The following is a 23,764-nucleotide window of genomic DNA, read 5'->3' on the forward strand; positions in this document are numbered from 1 at the left end:
TCCACTTGTTCAGTTATGTGCCCAGTTCTTGAAACTTTTGGGGGAAAAAATCCCTGTATAATTATTAGTACCAATAAATTAATATTTATACATATACATATATATTTATACATATTATTTTAATATGTATTTTAACACACCAAACACAAAAGTGGCAATATTCATCATCAACATTTTTTATTTCTTAAATCCCCTATACTGTTCTTCATTTAGCTGAATAAATTATTTGTTTAATGGTTCAGCTTTAGTACCATGCTTATTAATAGAAGCAGAATCGAACAGCTTTCAAGAGACAGAAAATCTGCAAATCATCAGAGCAGAAGTTTCTAGTTTAAGTGTGAAAATGGGAATATGGGCCGAGTGTGACAGGACACATCATGGGTTTTATTCGAGGGGTTACAGATAGCTATTTATAGCCTTTAGTTTCACTGTGTGAATAATTATTTGAGAAGACACTTTCTTTTTCGTCAGAGGTGGGAGTGCGGAGAAGAGACTCTTTTAAGTCAATGGCTGCAGCTACATGTTGTGCACATGCCTCTGGGCAGCTGAGGATGGCAGACTGTGTTACTTTGACACTGTACATAGAATAAGAGTTTGTTTGAATAAAGAGACCCAAAAGAGAGTTAGAGTTCACAGGAAAGATTTTAAACAAGTATGCTTATCTGGGGAGAGATTAAAAGAGACTCATCCATCTGCAGTGGGTGGGCACGCATGTGCATGTGACTGGAAACTCACTTAAGTGCAGAGTTCTGAGAGGAGGGTACATGACAAATGGCGGGTGTCACATCGTGAGCCCTTATTGGAGAGAATGGAAGCGGTGAAAGTCCGTGGCCTCATACAATCAGAGAGCTGAATGCTAGAGGTGGTCTTTCTGCCTCTGTCGATCTGCTTTCATGTAACACCTGAGGGAAGCAAAAGTATGTCAGGAGAAAGCCCTAGAACTCAAACGTGAGGTTGCTTCAGTGAGCCGTTTGCTTATTACATTTGAGTATATAGTATAATCCTTTTCCTTGTTTGTTTGAAAGAAAGATGAAGAAAAAGATTCTTTTATTGCAAAGTTATTTTTTGCTATTGCATTTGTTCTGTCATCAGGACTGTGTATTTTCTTTGATTATTAGCAAGCAATGACACAACACTAAATTTTGATTCCTACTTGTGTTGTATTCACCTGAAAACCTTTACATTTTTGTTCTGTGTCTCATTTTTCTCTGCCACTGCCACTCGACTCCTGAACTACTAAATGCCCAAGGTGAATCGTGACGTGGCAGAGGGCACTACACTGAGTTGTTGCCTCGTCAGCTCTCTCGAGGTGAATTAAATTCAGAAAAAGATCTAAAAGCTACTTGACATGATGAGTTAGAACAGAACAGCAGTCAGGTTTTAAAGCTACAGTATTGCCATGTTTGTTCAGAGCTCAGATTTATTTATTTTAAGAAGCTTTCTAAAACAGAGGTTAAACAGATGGGGCTGAAAAATACTAAAATGAATGCAATCAAAATGTGAATAAGCAAAGTTGTAAAGTTTTAAACAGGCAAAAGAAATGAAAACCGGAAAGAAAAAGAGCTTGCTCAGGAAACTAATTTTCTTTTGCTAACAGCATTTTTTTTTGAAAAGCAAGCACAGACACTACCATATTTTTTCCTTTAGAAATAAGTAGTGTTAATGCTTGAGAAATGTCACCAAATTCAGACAAAATCCAACTACATTAATGCAGTCATCAACAGCCATTTCACCTCCCCATATACGAATTACTGAGTAACCTTCACACAATGTTTGAAACACATAAAGATCTGAAAACAAGTTGAACATCAGCCTTTAACTTGCCAACTAAATATGATACAAACCTTAAACCCAAATCTACTTTAGATTGTATCTTTGAAAATGCACTCAATAAATGCACAGAATGGTATAAATGCTGCACTAGCCAAAACAAATGTTTTCTAAGGACAAAATATATTTTAAAGGACAGTAATGTATGAACATAAAAACTCAAAAAGACATGTCTCCAGAAATCCAGAGATGTCTATCTCTTGAACAGTTTGTTCTTTAGGGACAGAACTCTGATGCTGCATTTATTTCCCAATCTCACAAAGATGTTTTCCACAACCTCAAAATTATCTTTGATCCCTTTTGGATACTGCATATTAAGAGCATATAGGAGTCCAAAAAGCATTGGGGAGATCCCAGTGGTCTTCAAGCTTCACACGTCTGCAGTGTTGCCTGGAAGCTGTCATCCTCCATCACTTCAAGGATGCTCATTTTCACTCCTCTAGCATAGAAGCCTTCAGGATCTGTATTCTAGGAAAAAGAGCAAAGAGAGAAGAATCATTTAATGAAAATGGTACCACATAAGACAATAATGTTTTAAGACTTAATGTGTGCTACAAGTCAGTGTTAAGTAAGAACTTGTCAATAAAAGGAGGTCCCCACCTTAAAATTACCCTTTCTCAAAAATGTTCATGTAATTGGGCCTTTGGGAAACCATTTCAATGCTATTGGTAATTTAATTTAGGTTTCATTTGATAGAGTCACTAACATCAACAAACCAAGGATATCAAAATACTACACTCTGTTGCTGCCCATTTCAAAGATTCAAATCAAGAAACCTGATATGTGATTATAAAGACGGTATTATCCTTTTAGTCTATGTGACTCAACACAGTCTAGTCTGCGAGGTTATGTTTCTATACCTGGGGTGACCATCTCTGATCCTGGAGGGCTACTATAGCTGCAGCTTTCATTCTAGCCCTCTTGAATATTTATTGAACAGTTTTTACCGGTCCTTGAGACGGCACAATTATAATATGTACTGCTGATCTAGAGTGGCAGCAAAGAGGCCAAAAAATAAAGAAATGATCCGTGGTGCAAGTGACCACGTGACCTTAGCTACTACAGAAACACACCAACTGGCGCAAATGTTAAATTAAACAAAACATGTTATTATACTGTAAATAAGAAAATGTAATAAACAAACAAACCCCAATATACGAAATGCCACACTTTAGCACTCCTAATCTGACATTTTCATTTGTAGCCGGTCTTTCCCCATTGGTCAGTAGAGTTGCTAGGTTTTTGTCTTGCAGTATGTAAAATACTGTGCACATACTAGCTTCTTCCACTGTGCTACCACCACTTTTCCTCTGCACCACCACTCCTCCCAAGCAACCTCATCCTCCTCCACTCAACTCTGGCCCCTGAGTGGTGGTTGCTGGCTCCTTTTATTACTCACCCGGAAGTGCTCCAGGTGCTTGATTGACGACATCTGGCTGCACTTCCAGGTGTGGCGAAATTAGTGCCCAGAAGGGTCTAGCAGGTCCTGCTGCAGCACCCCCTGGCAGCGCCTGCGGAACCCAACAGGGCTGCACAAAACTCCAACTCCCATAAAGCCCTGGGGAAGTACTAGGCACCACTGCAACCCAGGGAGGCTGCCATCTAGCGTCCAGGGGGAGAGATGTTGTGTTTCCCATGCTTGCTCCCCTGGTACATATGCTGCATGGGTGTCCCGGCCGGGCATGGGCCCCGGCCATCCTTCACAATACCTATATTTCTATTAAAAGAAGAGTTACGCCTAATGTCTCATTTTCATTGTGTGCGCATACCTGTATTTCAATAAAAAAAATGTTACATCTAATGTGTTGTTTTTGCTCCATAGTCATACCTCTATTTCTATTAAAAAAGTTATATCTAACTTCTTGTTTTCATTCTGTATTTTCATACCTGTATTTCTATGAAAAAAGTTATATTTAAAATTTCATTTTCAAAAAAAATTTTTTTTCATTTTCAGAAGCACTGTTTTTTTATGCAAGTATTATCAAACTTGGGTCACAGAGTTTTTACTGAAAATACAGGTACTTTATTACTGCATAGAGAAGGCAGGTACAGTCTCAAGACTTCATTCAAAATAGAAGCTGTTACTTCATCACTCAAGCACACGATACAGGAGCTGCAACACTGGGTCAATCATCCTGTTTTAGCTCCCATCGTCAGATTAGAAGAACACCAGCAGCTCAAAATTATTGCAGTGACAGACGTGGTCTGGAGAAGTGACATGAGGAGAGTGTTAAATGTTCTAAACATATTGTGCGATAAGCACATTACAAGGAAAGCTTGATCCTGCAGAGGACAAGCAATTACTTTGCTCTTGGTTTACTGTTTACCAGATGCAGCACATCACTTACAGCCATTAGAGATGGCGAATCCCTGGCAACCCCAGTCACAATGGTATACACATAATCCAAATGCTCTTTAACGTTTTGAACAGCACCTTCAATTATGTTGTTGTTTGTGTTGTCAAATAAATCACCCTGTGATGCACAACTCATTGCATTTGCTTTTTTTTAAGTGTTAATATTATTCTCTTTGAAGTGATCCAGCTTTAATTTTTCATATATTGTAATGCGTAATGCTACCAACTCCTGTCAGCCTTTATCTGTAAGTGAGTTTATACATTAACTAGTATCTATTTCTTCTGTGTTACCCATTATGAATTCTTTTATTTCAGCCTCCAGTTCAGCCCCTAGCCTGTCTTATGCTTTTTCATCTATGTTCTTTCTTCTTTTGCATGTTAAGTAGTTTTATATTTTCCACTTTATTTATTTACTTACAGTTTTGCTACTTTGTGTCAGCTCCCTTACTGTATTATATAATATATATATATTTTGCCTTTTTTCTCTTCTCCTTTCATGATTAGTTCATTCTGCTACATTTTAAATATCGCTCCTAACTTGTTGCTCAGTATACATTAGTTTCTTCTATCAGTAAGAGATTTGTTTTCCGTTTATCTTCCAATACAAGGCCATATTCTCTATTATTTATGTTACTTTTATACTAATTATCCATGTACCTTACTTAACTGCTCCCACATAACAGTCTATAGTTTCACACTATGATAGTTTGCCCCGGTGCCAAGAGTTTATTTGTTAAGTTCAGATATTGCCTCTGCTTGTATTACAATAATGGCAAACAAAGATTCATGTTTATAGTGTCCACTAGCAGTCTAACTGGTCGTCAGAAGTAACAAGCATTTCTCATCTTTCAGGAGCTAAATGTTGCCGGACGTTTTTTTTTTGGTAGAAGCAGTAATCCTGATTACACTTTAAATAATTTGTTCACTTTGCTGATCAGCCATAGCAGTCCAATGCAATCAGTGAGACAAGGATGGCCAACATTGAAGTCATGATCCTGTAGAACCAACTCCACTGGACAGCTATAGATCACCTGCCTTCATTCTCTCCACATAGGTTTTTAACTCTCATCTCAGCTAAAGACAAAGAAACCAGGAGTGGCCTACTTTACAAAAGGCAAGATTAAAATCACTAGATGGAAGATCCTAGGCAAAGAAAGTATCATACTGCAGCACATAATTCATTAGTCATTTTTATAATGACTGGCTCTCTGATGAGGCAGAAAAAAGATGGTGATCAAAGGAGAAAGAGTAGGATTCCATTGCCATATTAACAGTCCTGGAAATAATTCATTCTGTAATGAAGAAAAATGAAGAAAGATGAATAAAGAATGAAGAAAAAAGATGCTATGCTTGCTTCTGGCCACATGGCATAATTTTTATTTATATACCTGATGGACTCCTTACCTCTGTTTCCACTAGTTCTTGTATACTTCCAGTTCCTGAAACATTTCAGGAAAAACACTGAAAAAACCCACTATGATTATTTAGTACTAAAAAATAAATTGAAAATTGTAACATAACACGCCAAAGTGACTGTGTTCATTAACATTTTTTGATTTCTTTAATCCTCTGTAATGTATTTCCTTAAGCTGAATAAATTGTTTGTTTAATGCATTAGTTTTAGAACCACACAACTGTTAAGAAGCAGACTCAAAAAGCTGTCAAGAGACAGAAATCATCTAACTCAAGATGGTGGTGTGCTAGTCTGGTTGTTGCTATTAAAAGTTTAGAATTTGGAGTGATCTTTGCCTTGCTTAAAGCTCTCAAACAACTGTTTTGTTTTCCTTGACATTTAATTTTGGACATCTCTGTTATTTCATTCATTGTTTGTGATAAAAGCTATATGAATGGTGTCATCAGCAAGTCTGACCATTCTTACAGAATCTCTGTCAGAAGTGTTCTCTTTAATGTAATGCAAATTAATGAATAGTGATAAAATGTAATCCTGTGGGGCACCTTTACTAGAGGCCAAGGGCTTAGCAAGACGTTGTCCCCATCCGCTTCACCACCTGCTTCAAACTGCAGCTTGACTATTGTAGGTCTACCATTTTTAACATGTAAATCTTAAAGCTATTCCTTTCCCCTTTCTTTAATGTTACCTTGGTCTTTTAGTAGCTTACCTTATTAATTATACTTTTATAACCCAATACTTTTTTTTTATATCTTCTGTGTTCTTCCTTTGATCTCACTCTACAATGAGCAGTTTATTATCTTGTGTTTTGACAGTGTCAGTCTTTTCACAAACCTTTCTTTCAGCTATTTATTCAATCTTATTCCTCTCATATAGACTAGATAAGTGCTTCCCAAACTGTAACCAGTGTGTAACAAGGCACTATACAGGCACCTAATCCGACGCAGACTCACACCAGAGGCACGTATAAAAAACAAAGAAACTTTTTTCTGCACCTGTAGGGAACGTCTTCCCCGTGTCCCACAGGCACAACACAGTCCCAAAGCACACAAAAACACCAACACACACAGTCCTATTTTGCACCACCACTCCTCCGTCAAGCTTCATCATCCTCCTCCTGACTCTGGCCCTTGAGTGGTGGCTGCTGGCCCCTTTTATAGTCCACCCAGATGTGGCGAATACACTGCCCAAAAGGGCTCAGGAGTCCCAGCTACAGCACCCCCTGGTGGCACCTAACTCCAATCCCCATGGAGCACTGCGGGAAAATGAGGCACCACTCCAACCCAGGGGGGCTGCCATCTAGTGTCCAGGGGGAGGTATTGCACAGTCCATGGCTGCTCCCCCTGAACATATAGCGAAGGGGCATCCCGGCTGGGCACAAACATTTGTTGTCCAAGATTTCTTTGGCCAACTAGTCAACTGATGTCCGTTGTAGAGCATGTGTCTCAAACGTAGTTATTGTAACAACGCAATGGCTGCCGATTTTCATTCTGGACACTTTCTTACTTAGCAGTCAATGACTGCTGCTAATGGAGCATATATTGCTACCTTGGTTTTACTTGACTCACTATTTAACATTCTGTAAACTAAATTGCTTCCTTTACGTGCTGTCAGGTAACAATAAGTAATAAGCTGCACCAGGTCAAAAATCATTTAGAGCAGGAGCCTCAAATAAGTTCCTGGAGTGCCACACTGGCTTCAGGCTCTTGCTGAATACAGTTTTATAATTAGAAGCCATTTCTTGCTGTTAATGACAGGTTACTTTATTTCATTATATGACTTGGCAGCACATTCACTATGACATATCAGACCTTTTTAATAATGTTTATTTTCTCTTTCTCAGAATGTCAACCAAATCTTTTTTTTTTTACCTGAAACATGGTTAGCAAAACAAAACAAAAAAACAGGGTTCAGAAAGTTAAAAAGGGAAGCAATTAAAATCAAGAAAACAAAATATATTCCATTAGCAGCAATAGCTTTTTACTAAATAAGTAAGTGGCTAGAACAAAAACTCTAGCCATTGTACCCACAACAGAGCAAATAAATAGTGACAAAGTAGAAATGCCTACAGAAAAAAGACAACACCAGAGGCCATTCAACATGAACTTCCACAGAATGTAGAATTTCTTTCTTGTGTATATCAGGAAAAGATGCCAATTAGCTTGTATGTCTGTGTCAGTTGGCGGCTGAGAGAGAACCCATTATACATTGTGCTTATACTCTAATCACAAAAGCATCCGCATCCAATGAAAAATCTGTCTCACACCAAAATGTTGTGTCATTTTATTGGCATATGGAGAAACCTTTATTTTTCATTCAAAGAAAAGAAAATAAAATAACATTGTCTTCTCATTAGTCCTTCATATCATATGAACTTTGGCAGTGTGTTACAAAATTGCATACATCATCTTTTTTCTAAACTTAAAATATTTTATATAAATTTGAATTAATACATTCAGGCATACAAATGTATTGTATTATCATAATATGAATGACAGTGTCTGTAGGTGTTAAATGTGCACTAAGCTGCCTAACCCCAATATATATTACTAATATACAGGGTGTCCATAAAGTCCCTGTGCAATTTAAAAAAGTTGTAACTGTGTAAGTATATGTGATAGAAAGGATCTGTTAAAAGGGATAGAAAGAAGAAACACATTTTTTATTGTTTTTGTTACTTTTCAACATGTCCTTCATCATTACTAATACACTGGGTAATACGATTCTGTAGCTCTCCGAAAACATCTTCAAGCTGATTTTCAGTAATACCAGCAATCACATCAGTTATCCTAGCTTGCAAGTCTTCTAAAGATCAAGGTTTCGTTGAATAAACATTCGTTTTCACATGTCCCCATAAAAAGAAGTCCAATGGAGTCAATTCTGGCGAATGTGGAAGCCAAGAAAATGGTCCACCTCTTCTAATCCATCTGTTAGGGAATTTCTCATGGAGAAACTGTCTAACGTGCAAAGCAAAGTGACAAAGAGCACCATCTTGTTGAAACACTATATTCTCTATCAGTCCTAATTGAATTGGATATGAAAATATGCTCAATAGTGGTGTTTGCACAAGAAATTGTGCGTCAGTGATAAACAAATCATCCAGATGTTTTCCTTGAGCTCACACTTGACAGTGAGAAAGATCAGAGTGGGGTTTAAAGGATAGCTCCTCTCTAATTTGTTTTTGTAATGATCTCAGTTATTTCTGGTGATTTTAACAAATCTGAAGTTTACATTTGCAAAGTCTGAATTTCTTGCGAAGTGTCACCTGCTGCACTCGGGTCCCAGTCTAGGTGGTTCGTCATGTGGTGGGTGTTGCAAAGTGGTAACAGTGAATGCTTTCAACCTTTCTGATTGGACAGTTTTATTGAATGTCCAGTTTTCACACTTCTGTTGCATCATAAGGAAAGGATTGGCAGAATTTTATCATACAATGCAAAATGACTAGTTTGCAATTTTCTTGTGTTTGTGTTGGATTGATATTTTAAAAGACTATTTATTTTTGGATGATAAATGTCAAATGTAATCTCTACTTCATCATTAAACCTTTTTCAGATATGACACACCTCTGGATCATTAACGATGTCTCCAAATAGTTGGAAGAGCACGGACTTGATGGTTCTAAACGCAGATGTTCATTGTTAAGCTTCTTTGAACAGTGTAGCCCTTTCAATGTACACTCTGCACAGCAAAAAACCTACTCATTCAAAGCTCTGAAACACCAACAGAAAGGGATTCTTCTGTGAAATGTCGGTTGAATGGTTCTCATACATTTTCATGAGTGAAGTACTTGCAAAATCATATCAGACAGTAATCATGTCAGACTACTGATTGTAAAGAAAATGTGTCAGAATCCCTGTGGCAAAGTGAGGTCCGTGGCTGGTTGGCATGCTTTAAATAATTCCCGCAATTGTGTCTTTATGTGGGGGCGTGGTAGCATGACAACAGCGGTTCTCATGCACGAAATGGGAGCAGAGGACCCTGCACTTAGTGCAGAGGTGAAGATCGTCTGTGACCCTAATTGGCATTGGGAGCTACTGATTAACGCAGCTGTACCACATCCCTCGTTCTTATGAAGGAAATGCAAGAGCTAGGCCAGGGAAAAAAGGAAAAAAGAAAGACATGAATAGAGTGGAGGTTAGAGGATGGGAGAAGAAGCAGGCAGGAAAGAGAAAGAGAAAGAAAGCAAGCTGGTGCAGAGGATGGAAGCAGGTGGATAGGAGTAGAGACCCAAGGAGGAGTGTGTGGCCATCGCTCAGGAGGGGGCTGTGGTTTACTCCTATTGAGCAACTTGGAAGCAGGAGCAACCATCACGCTCTGGAGATGCTCTCACCAGGTGGAGCCAATGGCAATGGTGGGAGTACAGAGTGCCTGTGCCGGGTGGAGCCAAGAATTGGCAGGGGTTGAGGTGGATCAGGGCTTGGTGGTTGACTGCAGAAGCCGTAGGATTGGCGATGGGGACACAGGCCGAAAGAAATGGGTGTCTGCACCTGTTGGTCGACATTGTTTCTCTCTGGGCTACAAGATCCGAATAGGTTAAGCCAGAGAGGCATCAATTTTAAAGGAAGGCACCAGGGCTTGTGAATCTTAAATGAGTTTCCTGAACTGTGTTTTTTTAATTTCATTTTTAATGGATTTTCTATTTATTTGGAATTTTAACCTCCACAGTGCACTGTATTTTATTGTTTATTTATTTATTGACAATTTTTGGAGCACTGAGCACTGAACACTTTCATTATCCCCTTGCTTGGTGTGTTTGTCCACATCTGCTCAGCTCATTCAGGCCATGACTATTGACGGTGTCGGGTTCAAGAGGCTCCCAAAATAAAGAGGGAGCATGGAATTGGCCCACATGTGGTAAAGTGAGGTCCGTGGCTGATCAGAACCATTTTGAATAAATAATAACGACACTCGCAGCTTTAAGGAGGTGGTGTAGTAGCATGGCAGGAGCAGTTCCTGGACGTGATGCCGGCATGTCCCCACACTTAAGTGCACAGGTGCAGAATTGCTCATGGCCGTAAGTGATGCTGCTAATTGCCACACTTGTGCCATGTCCCCATGAGGAAGCACGAGTGGGAGATGGGAAGAAGAAAAAAAAGACAGAATGAAGGTCAATGAAGGAAGAAGGAAGGAGTCGAAAAGGCCCATGTAGGAGTGAGCGAGCAAAAGGGAGCAGGTTCATTGGAGAGAAGGCAGACAGCTAGCAGAAGCGCTTCTATAAGGTGTGTATAGCCGACACTCAGGAGGGTGAGTGATCAGGAGTTTGGACTGCTCACCGTGGAAGGCAGTGGGGGTCGAGGGGGCTTGTGGGGGGAGAGTCCCAGCGTGAGCGCCCTAGTCGTTGGGGACCCAAGTCTTGGTCCAGTGAGGGAACCTGTACGTAGCCATGGGGCGCAAGGCAAATGGACCTGATGAAGGTCAGCTGTGTCTGCTGATAGGGCGCCTCCTCTGCTGCAAGGTCCGTGAGGGATAAGCAGAGGAGCCGCCAGATAAAAGGTGTTTTTATTTTTAAATTATTGTTCCAGCCAGTGGTTTTTTCTTTTTTTTTTAATGGGCTTTATTGGATTATTTTACCCTCCATTTTTTCACGTTTTAATGGGTTATTTCTTTATGGACTGTTTTGAAACACTGCACTATTTATTTGGACACCATTTGTTGTTTTTAATAAAGGCACTGTACACTATTGCACCTTCCCCTTGCTTCATGTAGTGTCCTCATTGTACAGCTCATCCCGGTCATGACTATCAACAGTGTCACTTTCAAGAGGCTCCCAAAACTGTAAGAGTGAGCATGGAGCCGGACCCGCACCGTCACACCGCACCTTCACAATCCCAACCCAAAGAAATATCTTCTCCAGCTGCTGATTGACTCAGATAATCTAAAGAGATCATTTTTGACTTTATTTAGTATCTTCTCATTGCAGAAACAGTTGGTTTTGTTTGCCTTAAAGCTTCAGGAAAAACATAGTATTCAAAAATAAGTTATAAGTGAGATTGATAAACTGCTAATTTTTTTCATCATAATTGCTTTTCATCATAATTGTCTTTTTCACTATATGCCATAAAACTTTAAATGTTGACATTACTGGTCCACAGCTTTTTGGACTTCATGAATCTCCCACAATCATTGTTTTAGCACAATCTGGAGTATGTAGCTCTTAGATAAGAATTGTGCAGACAAGCTAAGCTTAATATAGCCTGTTGAATATGTGCTTGGAGTTACAAAGGATACATTTCTATATATTTCTATATTGAATGTTTTAAGGTTAATTGTTCAAGATCAGACCACTTTGGAGCATATTTTAGAGAAAATTCCAACACAGAAGACAGCATAACATGTTTTAGTGGTGCTTGGATGTTTAAAAGAAAATCAATTTAGGATTCAGCTGTACAATGGTGAATTTGAGATTGAGATCGAAAAGGCAATAGGCTCAAAAATACTTTAACACAAACATTCTTCCTTTTATTCACATTACAGTACAGTGCTCACACTGGCAGTCAAATGAAGTTTGTAGAAATAACATGTGCCTGACTGAGATTCTGAGTTGGCTTTTCTGAAGTTACCGATGCCATTGCAAGCAAAGTTTTAGGATTTATCAACATAGAGAAGTGAAGAAAAAAAGTAAACACATAAATGTGGATAATACCAAATATTCTTGATATGATGCATGAGTAACAAATTCCACAATTTGTGAAGGTGACCAAACTAAAAAATTATTAGGGCAAACTGGTCTGTGTTGTACCATCTGTTTGTCAATGTACACCAACTGATGACCATCTCATATTCTACCCTAGCAAAGAGAATTTTCATGAAATGGATTGCTACCACTCATTTGACAGGGAGTTCATCACTCTTATTCATCAAAATTTTTAAAAGAATATCAGATATTAATACTCAGTGTCTAGTAATGTTGTTGCTCTTTATTTTTTTATTGCTTGCTTTTATTTTATAAAAGTACAGGAATATAGACTTGTTTACTTGGCAGTAATTCAATGGTATTGCTGCGCTTAAAAAGTTTAAAGTGTCATTTAGATTTTTGATAAAATTGTTTACATATGATTTACATGATATGTGTTTACTTATGATTTAAATTACTGAAGGGTATACGGTATATCAAAAACTGGTGTTGCAGACAATGAAGCAGATATCCACACATTGATTAAAATCACTAAATGTATGATTTAATACATTTTTTTGAGTCAAGGTGCTGGTCATTTTTATGTCTGCTCTAGACAAGCAAAAATGCCACTTAATGTTTCATTTTTTATTTTTATTTTTACTAGGGGGCTTCTCCCCCTGTTCGCTTTGCTCGCCATACCTCGCTATTGTGGACAAAGGTTTCAGACCAGACTGCCGGTGTGGTTATAAAGCAACTTTATTTTTCAGAGTCACAGTGAGAAGAGTTTCAGAAAAGCAGACAATCAAATGTACAAGACAGCGTTAGGGCTCTTCTGAACCCCGCCTGTTGGGTGGGGTCCAGTTTTATACCCCTAGAATGCGTAATTTAATATCATTATAAAATGTAACAGTCAACACATTTATTATACACGAACCTTGAGCCCCTTTAACGTCCCTTGTAAAACTTTATTTCTTTGCTCCTTTTTTTATGGCGTTCAGATGTTAGCTAAGGGAAAACGTGATGTGGCAGACTCATGTGTTGAATGCTCAGACCTTGAATCCTTTGCACAAACATTTTTCTGTTTGCTAAAACAAAGCATGCTATTACATGGTTTTGTAAAGCTTACTTCTCAGACATGAATTAGTACAAGGGAACAAAGAGAACATTCGTCTTCCACACTGTGCACCAGCCACTTTGTGCTCGCGTATATGGATTTCGCTTTCAGCAAACAACACATTTTTTAATACACCTTTTCATTGGGAAGAAACACTACTTTTCCCTGGTGGCAACACGAATTAGATGATCTACAAGTCTCTGACTTAAAGTTTAAATCTAAACAACATATTCGATCTCTTTTCACTGTTCTGTTATTTCACCGAGTAATAATTTCTGTTTTTTTTGCGCTAATGCGATCTTTACTATCATTTTTTTTAACTTTTGAATTTTAGTACTTTCATAATCTCTAACCTGCTCTGCATGTGTATCACGGTAACATTTGTGAACCTTTTTACAATGTTCTACTTTGTCATCTACTCTTTGTCTTTTATTTCCAGCCCGAGGTGTGGTTAAATCTCTTGGCACAAAGTCTCATCTTGTGAGACTTGAAAGTATCTCTCTGAAAAAGTCTTGTCTCATCCCAGGATTTCTTAATATAACAGAGAGATTTTTTTACTAAGGTTACTATTAAACTAGTAGTAATATGTCATTAGATGATAGGAAAGGTACCTGCATTTGAAGAACAAACATGGCTGTAGGAGTTTATTCCCTGTCTCATAGTGATTTGAGACATACTGTATATGTTCTGTAATGTAATTCAACAGAGACACATCTAAGCATGTAAGTGCTGGTCTTGCTTTTGTCCTGGAGCCTTATTCCAAAATGGAATGAAATTAATTTTTTCCACAGAATTCTACACACAACACCCTATAATGACAAAGTGAAAAAAGTTTACTTGAGATTTTTGCAAATGTATTAAAAATAAAAAAATTGAGAAAGCACATGTTGATAAGTATTCACAGCCTTTGCCATAAAGCTCAAAATTGATCTGAGGTGAACCCTGTTTCCCCTGATCATCCTTGAGATGTTTCTGCAGCTTAATTGGAGTCCACCTGTGGTAAATTCAGTTGATTGGACATGATTTGGAAAGGCACACACCTGTCTATATACGGTCCCACAGTTGACAGTTCATGTCAGAGCACAAACCAAAGCATGAAGTCAAAGGAATTGTCTGTAGACCTCCGAGACAGGATTGTCTCGAGGCACAAATCTGGGGAAGGTTACAGAAAAATTTCTGCTGCTTTGAAGGTCCCAATGAGCACAGTGGCATCCATCATCCGTAAGTGGAAGAAGTTCAAAATCACTAGGACTCTTCCTAGAGCTGGCTGGCCATCTAAACTGAGCAATCGGGGGAGAAGGGCCTTAGTCAGGGAGGTGACCAAGACCCCGATGGTCACTCTGTCAGAGCTCCAGAGGTCCTCTGTGGAGAGAGGAGAACCTTCCAGAAGGACAACCATCTCTGCAGCAATCCACCATCAGGCCTGTATGGTAGAGTGGCCAGACAGAAGCCACTCCTTAGTAAAAGGCACATGGCAGCCTGCCTGGAGTTTGCCAAAAGGCACCTGAAGGACTCTCAGACCATGAGAAACAAAATTCTCTGGTCTGATGAGACAAAGACTGAACTCTTTGGTGTGAATGCCAGGTGTCATGTTTGGAGGAAACCGGGCAACGCTCATCACCAGGCCAATACCATCCCTACAGTGAAGCATGGTGGTGGCAGCATCATGTTGTGGGGATGTTTTTCAGTGGCATAAGCTGGGAGACTAGTCAGGATAAAGGGAAAGATGACTGCAGCAATGTACAGAGACATCCTGGATGAAAACCTTCTCCAGAGCGCTCTTGACCTCAGACTGGGGCGATGGTTCATCTTTCAGCACGACAATGACCCTAAGCACGCAGCCAATATATCAAAGGAGTGGCTTCAGGACAACTCTGTGAATGCCCTTGAGTGGCCCAGCCAGAGCCCAGACTTGAATCCGATTGAACATCTCTGGAGAGATCTTAAAATGGCTGTGCACTGACGCTTCCCATCCAACCTGATGGAGCTTGAGAGGTGCTGCAAAGAGGAATGGGTGAAACTGGCCAAGGATAGGTGTGCCAAGCTTGTGGCATCATATTCAAAAAGACTTGAGGCTGTAATTGCTGCCAAAGGTGCATCGACAAAGTATTGAGCAAAGGCTGTGAATACTGATGTACATGTGATTTCTCAGTTTTTTTATTTTTAATACATTTGCAAAAACCTCAAGTAAACTTTTTTCACGTTGTCATTATGGGGTGTTGTGTGTAGAATTCTCAGGAAAAAATGAATTTCATCCATTTTAGAATAAGGCTGTAACATAACAAAATGTGGAAAAAGTGATGCGCTGTGAATACTTTCCGGATGCACTGTATGTATGTGTGTGTGTAAGTATGCCCTTCTATTTGGCTTGTCTTTTCAGTTCAGTTATATTTGACAGTTCCTTCTAAAATATTTCCTGTCTGCTGTGAAACTGTGGTTTTAGCACTTGCTTCATTATATGTTGTGGTCATTGGTATCTCTACATTAGGCTAAAGCGAAGCCTGCTGCACATTTGCAGAAGATGTCACTGTGTTGCAAAACTAAATAAGTGGTAAATTCTTCTTAATAATTTATTGTACAAGAGCAGACCCTAAAGGTCTGTCAATAACAATGGAGTAGGGTGTAGTTATCAACCATGCTGCAAGGTATCACATGCCTCCAGTCTTGTTAATCAGACCAACGAGTGGCATTGTGTTGAGCTGATCAAGAATCATGTTTCTGACATTTATTTCACAATTGAGCGTGTGACTTATTTTTTTTGTCAAAGCCAAAAAATGCATGACAGGTCATATCAGATATCAAGATAATGATGATCAGGTTTTCTGATGTTAACGACTTGTTCATAAAGAGTTTGTTCCCTGTGATCAGACATTACACTGAACTCCTGAAGCATCTGCGGAAAAGCATCAGGAAAGAAATGTCTGGAGGAGTGACACACACAATACAGCATTTTACAGCATGTAAGCAGATTTGCACACACCATGTTGTCAGTCAAAGGGTTTTTGATCGAAAACACTGTAGTTGTTGCCTCATACTTCCTGTATTTGCCAGATCTCACTCCCTGGGACTTTATTTTTTGGTTCCCAAAGTTAAAACAGTGACTGCAGGAAAGACAATTTGCTACCCCCATATTAACAACTTTCTGCTCAAATATTGATCATTGATGGTTCATGAGACTTAGAAAACTGTCACAGATGTTTCACCTAAAGTTCCTTAAAAGAAATAGCTTTATACAAAAACTTTAAACTGAGGCACAATGAGTCACGATTCAGTATTTGGTTTTGAAAAGCATGGTATATTTTGTGAAATCACCATCTAGTCTTGTTTTAACCTCTTTAAGGATTTCATATTTTTAACGTACTATTGGACTGATGCCTTTAGCCAAGGTGACTTGCAATTTCTGAGATACGATCAGTTACATTTATTTGTTTTTCCCACATGGGCTCAGGCAGATGAAGTGACTTGCTTGTGGTCACACAGTGTCAGAAATGGGATTTGGACCTACAACCTCAGGGTTCGATGTCCAAAGTCTTAGCCACTATGTAATTTCTGTGCCCATTGAGTTACTTTGAAGAGTCTTCTGCTGAAACACAAGAGGAAACACTTGTGAGACTACCAAGATATTTTTTCTCAGAAGAAAAATCTGAGAAGCATAAGACAAAAGAACATGTCTCCATTTTATTTCTTTCTGATATTATTGTTGTCTTGGAAAAAAGATATTAAGGAGACCTTTTTTTTATTTTTTATTCCTTTGCGGGGCCATTTTAGAAATCCAGGAAATCACCAGTGGCTCTGGACGCAGTAACAAAAGATGATTATGGGAAATATTGACAGGAAATGGAGAAGTGTTGTGAAATGTGAGAGGATTTTGACAGTGACTTTAACCAAATTGCTGTAAGTTAAAAAATTAAGTTTTTTTTAACATGTCTGGGAATTTGTGGGTTCCCCATAGTATTGTTAAAATGTTTATTAGCAAACTGAAATTAGTTGTTATAATCATTTTTTAATGATATTCACAATGCAGTTTCTTACCTTGAAAAGCATTTCTTTTGCAGTTTGAGGAGTTTTCTTTGTTTCTGGCGTTACTAGCCTGTTTACGTGTTGCTTCGACAGGCCCAGAGTGTTTTGGTATTCCTTTACAAATGTGCAGCCTGAACTTTTATGGCTTGTGGCTTGAAGGGTTCAGTGTGTTCAAGCAACCATGAACATTCCGTGATACAATGTAAACGCTGTGTGAATTTGTGCATCTTGCTGCATTCAAAAAGTCATCATCAACAATATCATGAATTACTTTGATTACTTAAGTGCAGTACAATTTAGTACTTTGCCTAATAATGAAAACTGGACCACATCAGCCTGAAGGACTGGTAATCATCCAAAGAAACAAATAAAAAAGTCATTTAACAGAAGTGGTTTAACATGAAAATCAGGATAACAGTTAGCATCTCAAAAAAAATCCATGTCATGTTTTCTGTATATTCTTTTTCCTGGGGAATCTGTATATGTGAAAGGTGAAATAACTGAAAATATGTTTTATATTCTAGTTTCTTCAAAATAGCCACCCTTTGCTCCGATTACTGCTTTGCACACTCTTGGCATTCTCTCGATGAGCTTCAACAGGTAGTCACCTGAAATGGTTTGTCCAACAGTGTTGAAGGAGTTCCCAGAGGTGTTTAGCACTTGTTGGCCCCTTTGCCTTCACTCTGCTATTTTGAAGAAACTAGAATATAAAACATGTTTTCAGTTATTTCACCTTTTCTTGTTAAGTACATAACTCCACATGTGTTCATTCATAGTTTTGATGCCTTCAGTGAGAATCTACCAATGTAAATGGTCATGAAAATAAAGAAAACACATTGAATGAGGAGGTGTGTCCAAACTTTTGGCCTGTACTGTATATAAGAATAAGAAAATTCCTTCCCCCAGTTCCCCTTCCAGAGATTATAAATAAGTCCACAGTTCTGACCCTTGATGCTGGCAGTCGAAATGAAGAGTTCTATCAATTGCGGACTCCTAGCAGCAATCAAGTCTTCGCCATAAAAGATATACAGCCAGTCATGTGCCATGATAAAGAACAGTAATTCCTTCGATATAGCTCACCCTAGTCTGTAGAAAATAGCGGAATGTTCAATTCCCCGGTCAAAAAGAATTACTTCCACACTTCTGACAGGACTGTAGGAGCTCCTGGACTTAGTCACATGGCCCATGCAGTAGCTGATCTGCTTTTTCTAATTTTTCTTTTCCCCCGTCTTCTCTCTTTAAACAGCGTGCTTCATGCAAATCACTCCCCGAGAAAACCGGAAGTCCCACGTCTGGGGCACCGCTGTCAATCTCAGGATGTAAGAATGATCCCCACAATACCCGATCGACAGCAGAAAAACATATTATGTTTATGTGGCAGCGCTACAACCATCTCCTGGTTGCTTTACATCCTTGCAACAATTTTCAGACATGTTCATTGTCTTAGCAAACTGTTGTCACACACTCAAAGCTCCAGTACTCTCCTTGTTTCTGAAATGCCTTAAATAAGGACGATTCCCGTTCAAATCCAACACTAGTAACAAGTTGAAAGACATATTTGCTCAAGCACTATTTGACCATCTGAGTCTGACAATCATTTATTTCTAATTCTTTTATAATTAGTATTTCTTTAATATGGAGTACTGTTTATTTTTACCTGCATTATTATGCTTTGTTAACACAATCATAGATAACAGACTGGTACCAAATTCTGTTACACATGTACCAGCAAGAATATAATGGATATTCACATGAATTATATTTAGTTCAAATGAGTAACATTTTTATTTTATTCATGTTCTTCCTCTGGTCAAATGACCAGATTTATGTTATTTGTGACTTTTAACTTGTAGGTATCTATCACATATTCAGTATGCAGCGCTTCAGCAAACAGTCAGATGGCCTTTCCATTTCTAAGAGAGAGAAATATTATTCTGGATATATAACAAAAAACACAGACCAGCATAAAGACTTGGGGCACCCGCTGATAAACTCCATATAATTGAATATAACTGTGGTGTATAAATGCATTTTAAAAGGAAAAAAAGACATCTTTACAGATGCTAGTCTCAAAATGACTGCTCCAAGATGGCAGCACTTCTGTTTAAGTGCAGACCAGGCGAGAAGAGGCTGGTCCAGGGACCAGACACCAGAAATTAACTCAGAGGTTGTAGGGCCATCAGCCATCTGGTCTGTAGAGTGAGGAAGAGAAGAGGCATTAAAAAACAACACCACCTCATAGATTGGCAAGGAATCACCACTGCCAGAGCCTTTATGCTCTCCCCATGGTGCATGTGTGTGAGAATATGTAACTTTAATTCTACCACACTGTATAGAAGACATTATTTATTATTTTTGGATATAGTGGTGAGTGAAAATTTTTGAGAATACAAGGAATAATCAGGAGTTTGGCTTTAGTTGCTACTCAAATGTCATCTAGCAAAGGCAAAGTAAGCAAGATGATTAACACACAAAAGTGTGAACAGTATTATAGCTATATAAATAAAATACAGGATGTGTAATAGCCTGTACAGGTGAGGTTTGACATTAAAACTAGGGATGTCCCGATCAAGTTTTTTTTGCCCTGATCCCAATCCGTCATTTAATATTGAATATCTGCTGGTACTTGTGTTTTCCCAGATACAGTGGCACATATTTCAAATACAATAAACTTATTAAAATCAATAAAATGCCTATACTTGAGAAATGAAGAGCTCTAAAATGCAATGAGTAAAAGAAATTGCATTCAAAGTGTTTCTTAATTTTTTTTATCTGTTTTTTAACAAAATAACCAAATAAACAAACTAAAAGCTGTCTTTGTAAACAGCTCTTATTAATGTCAATGTCAGTTTATTTATAGAGCACATTTAAAACAACATCAGTAATGCTGCAGCCAAAGTGCTTTACATTTAAACATATAATGAGCATAAATAAAATAAACAAATGTAAGTAGAAATAAAGTACAATAAAACAAAATACAGTGAATTAAAGAAAAAGAAGATGATTAAGAGTAGGAAAACCATCAGTATCAGTGAAGATCATTGAAAGCTCTCGAATAGAAACACGTCTTCAATCTACATTTAAACAGTTCAATTGAAGGTGACTCCTTAATGTAAGTATGTAAAGAGTTCCACAGACGAGGTGCAGCAGCTGCAAAAGCCCTGTCCCCTTAAGTTTGCACTTAGTGCGAGGGACCATAAGAGACAACTGACCGGTAGATCTGAGTTCTCTGGACAGCTGGTGTAAAACACACAATTCAGATAAATAGACACTTATCAATTCCACTTAGTGGAAAACTAGAACACTCTAAATGAGTAACATAATCTCAATTCCACATTCAAAGTGGTGAAATAGCTTAACTTTAACATTCATAGTCACAACAAATCAACATCAGTTCCGCTTAGTGCAGCATTATAGTATACTAAAATGAACAAGAAAAATCTCAGTTCCATTTAAAAGTGGCATGCTAGCTTAACTTGACATGTTATGTTCTAACCTGCTTAATCCAGACCAGGGTTGTAGGGGTTGCTGGGGCCCATCCCAGCCAGCATAGGATGCAAGGCAGGAACAAACCCTGGACAGGGCGCCAGTCCATCACAGGGCAAACACACACACCTCCCCACACACCAAATACACACTAGGGCCAATAAAAGTTACCAATTCATCTAACCTGCATGTTTTTGGTCAGTTTAAGGAAACCAGAGCACCCGGAGAAAACCCACACAAACACGGGGAGAACATGCAAACTGCACACAGGGCAGACCTGGGACGCACACCCTGGTCTCCTAACTGCAAAGCAGCAGCACTATCACTGCGCCACCATACCGCCTAGTGGAATTTGAACATGGGAAAGAAAACAAATTAGTTCTACTACCTATTTATTGGAATAGCATCATTACAGTAAAACCTGAATATCAAAATAATAAAATTGCAAGGCACTATTTTTGTTATCAAGGAAGGCCAGTTGTTAAAGTGCTTTGAGCGAAACTGCTACAGGGTTTTTCCCCCTCTGTAAATCAGTTATCTTTACTGTTAGTCACACTTGAAAATGAAGTAAATAATCTTTTTGAGAAAAACTAGCATCTTTGTCCTTGTTGCCTAGAGGGTGCTGGGTGGTCTCGTGGCCTCGGAACCCCTGCAGATTTTATTTTTTTCTCCGGCCATCTGGAGTTTTTTTTTTCTGTCCTCCCTGGCCATCGGACCTTACTTTTACTCTATGTTAATTAGTGTTCCCTAATTTTAATTCTTATTTATTTTGTCTTTTTTCTCTTTCTTCATCATGTAAAGCACTTTGAGCTACATTGTTTGTATAAAAATGTGCAATTTAAATATTTGTTGTTATTGTAAGCGGACAGTGGGTTCCAATTCTCATCGATTACACTTGGGACTACACTAAAAAGTCTCTCACTGTCCACGCTTGTGCAGGAGTCACAGAGAAATTTGGTTGCAGCAGCAGCCAGTGAGAGAAACTGTGTAGCATGTGCCCTCCAATACTGTAGTGGACTGTTTGACTTTGAGAAGGTTTGCAATGCAGGGTAACTCCGCACATGAACGACTGTTGATGATGTACTCACCAACCCTGCCTCTGTGTCACTCTCTCCTAAGATCTCTTGAAAGACACCACCAATGATGCTACTTGCTGTGGGTTGACGTGGTGCTTTTATCACAAACTCTGCCTCTGACACTTCACTGCTGGCCTCTCTCAACAACCCCTTCTTTTCCATCTTTTGGATGAGAACATCCTTAGCATGCTTTGGTTTGTATGAATTTGTGAAGTATCTGAAAATAGATAAATGATGCATACTTAAATAACTGATCATCTTACTATTAATAGAACATAATCTACATAATCAATCTATCCAGCCCGCTATATCCTAACTACAGGGTCACCGGGGTCTGCTGGAGCCAATCTTAGCCAACACTGGGCGCAAGGCAGATAACAAGCCCTGGGCAGGGTGCCAACCCACCGCAGGGCACACAGACACACACACCCACACACCAAGCACAATGTAGAATCGCCAATGCACTTAACCTGCATGTCTTTGGACTGTGAGTGGAAACCCACGCAGACATGGGGAGAACATGCAAACTCCATGCAGGGAGTACCCGGGAAGCGAACCCAGGTCTCCTTACTGCGAGGAAGCAGCACTACCCACTGCGCCATCGTGCCACCACATAATCAATAAATAGCTAAAAAAAATGACTTAAATGATTGATATTGGTGACGTACATTTAATTCATTATAAAGCAAAACAGACCTTATCATGGCATTCAAAAGTTAGTTACTGGACTTGCCTGTCTATCTGCATACATGGGATGCACTACAGTGGCCTTGCAGTAGAGTGGCTCAGTCTCAGCCTGGTGGAAGTGTCTATCCACTGCCTCTAGGAGAGCACTTTTCATCATCTTCATTCCCTGGTCAGTTCTGCATTCTCCAGAAAGATCATGTTTAAGGACTGTTATTGCAGGGATCACATCAGCTGTAGTTGCAATCTCAGCACTGAATACCCTCATCGGTTCTTCAAAGGCAGATAGAACCTAGACTGGCTTCTCCATTAATGTCAACTAGTTATTGTAGTTGGAAGGTTGTGGTCAGCTGCATAGACACTGGGAGGCTATTTTTGCTCCAGAAGGCTCTGCATCATGTAGTTAGTGTTGTTCCATCTACAGTAATTTGCACACCTTGCCTGGGTATTTGGCTGGTATTTTCATATTAATCTGGATATCTTCCAGATTAATGCTTAAAATGCCCTATGATCTTCCTTGCGTTAGCCACAGCGTCTGTGATGCTGCGCTAAGAAAGGAGACCCTCGTGTAGAACCAGTTGATACATGTGCCCAAAGCAGCCCAGGCTTGGTACCCCCATATCATCCATTACTTTTCATATTTCCTGTATTGTCTCACAAAATAACATGAACCCGTCGCTCGGCTGTTTCCTAAGTTTTAACATCTCCTCCATTGCCTGTTTTACAGGCTATGCAGTATGAGACCAGCAAAACTGTGGAGTGGAGTCAATCCAGTGTGCAGTGAGGCTAAGCAATGGCATCGGCCAAACATCAGAACTCCAAATGTCCAAAAGCAGTCACATCTAATAAAAGACCTTGTATGGTGGTCACAAACATTTTGGTAGACGTCCAGCAGGGCTATGTCTGTAATGTAGAGTCGAGTGGGCAAGGCATACCATGGCTCTAAAAGAAAACCTGTACTCTGTACAATAGTGATGAGTTGGTCATCCAAAGCAATGATTTCAGTTACCCTCTATACAATTGTTGTGGCCTTGTTGTTGTCACAAGGAAATTACTCTCTTCTTTTAAATGTATCCTCCGGTGTTTGTTGCTTCAGTGTAGCCTTTGTCTGAGTTAACTGGGTGAACTCACTGCATTTTGTTGAGTATTTATTTTTTAGGTACTGCATTGA

The sequence above is a fragment of the Polypterus senegalus genome, chromosome 15, assembly GCF_016835505.1.
Source record: "Polypterus senegalus isolate Bchr_013 chromosome 15, ASM1683550v1, whole genome shotgun sequence".
Taxonomy (NCBI): domain Eukaryota; kingdom Metazoa; phylum Chordata; class Cladistia; order Polypteriformes; family Polypteridae; genus Polypterus; species Polypterus senegalus.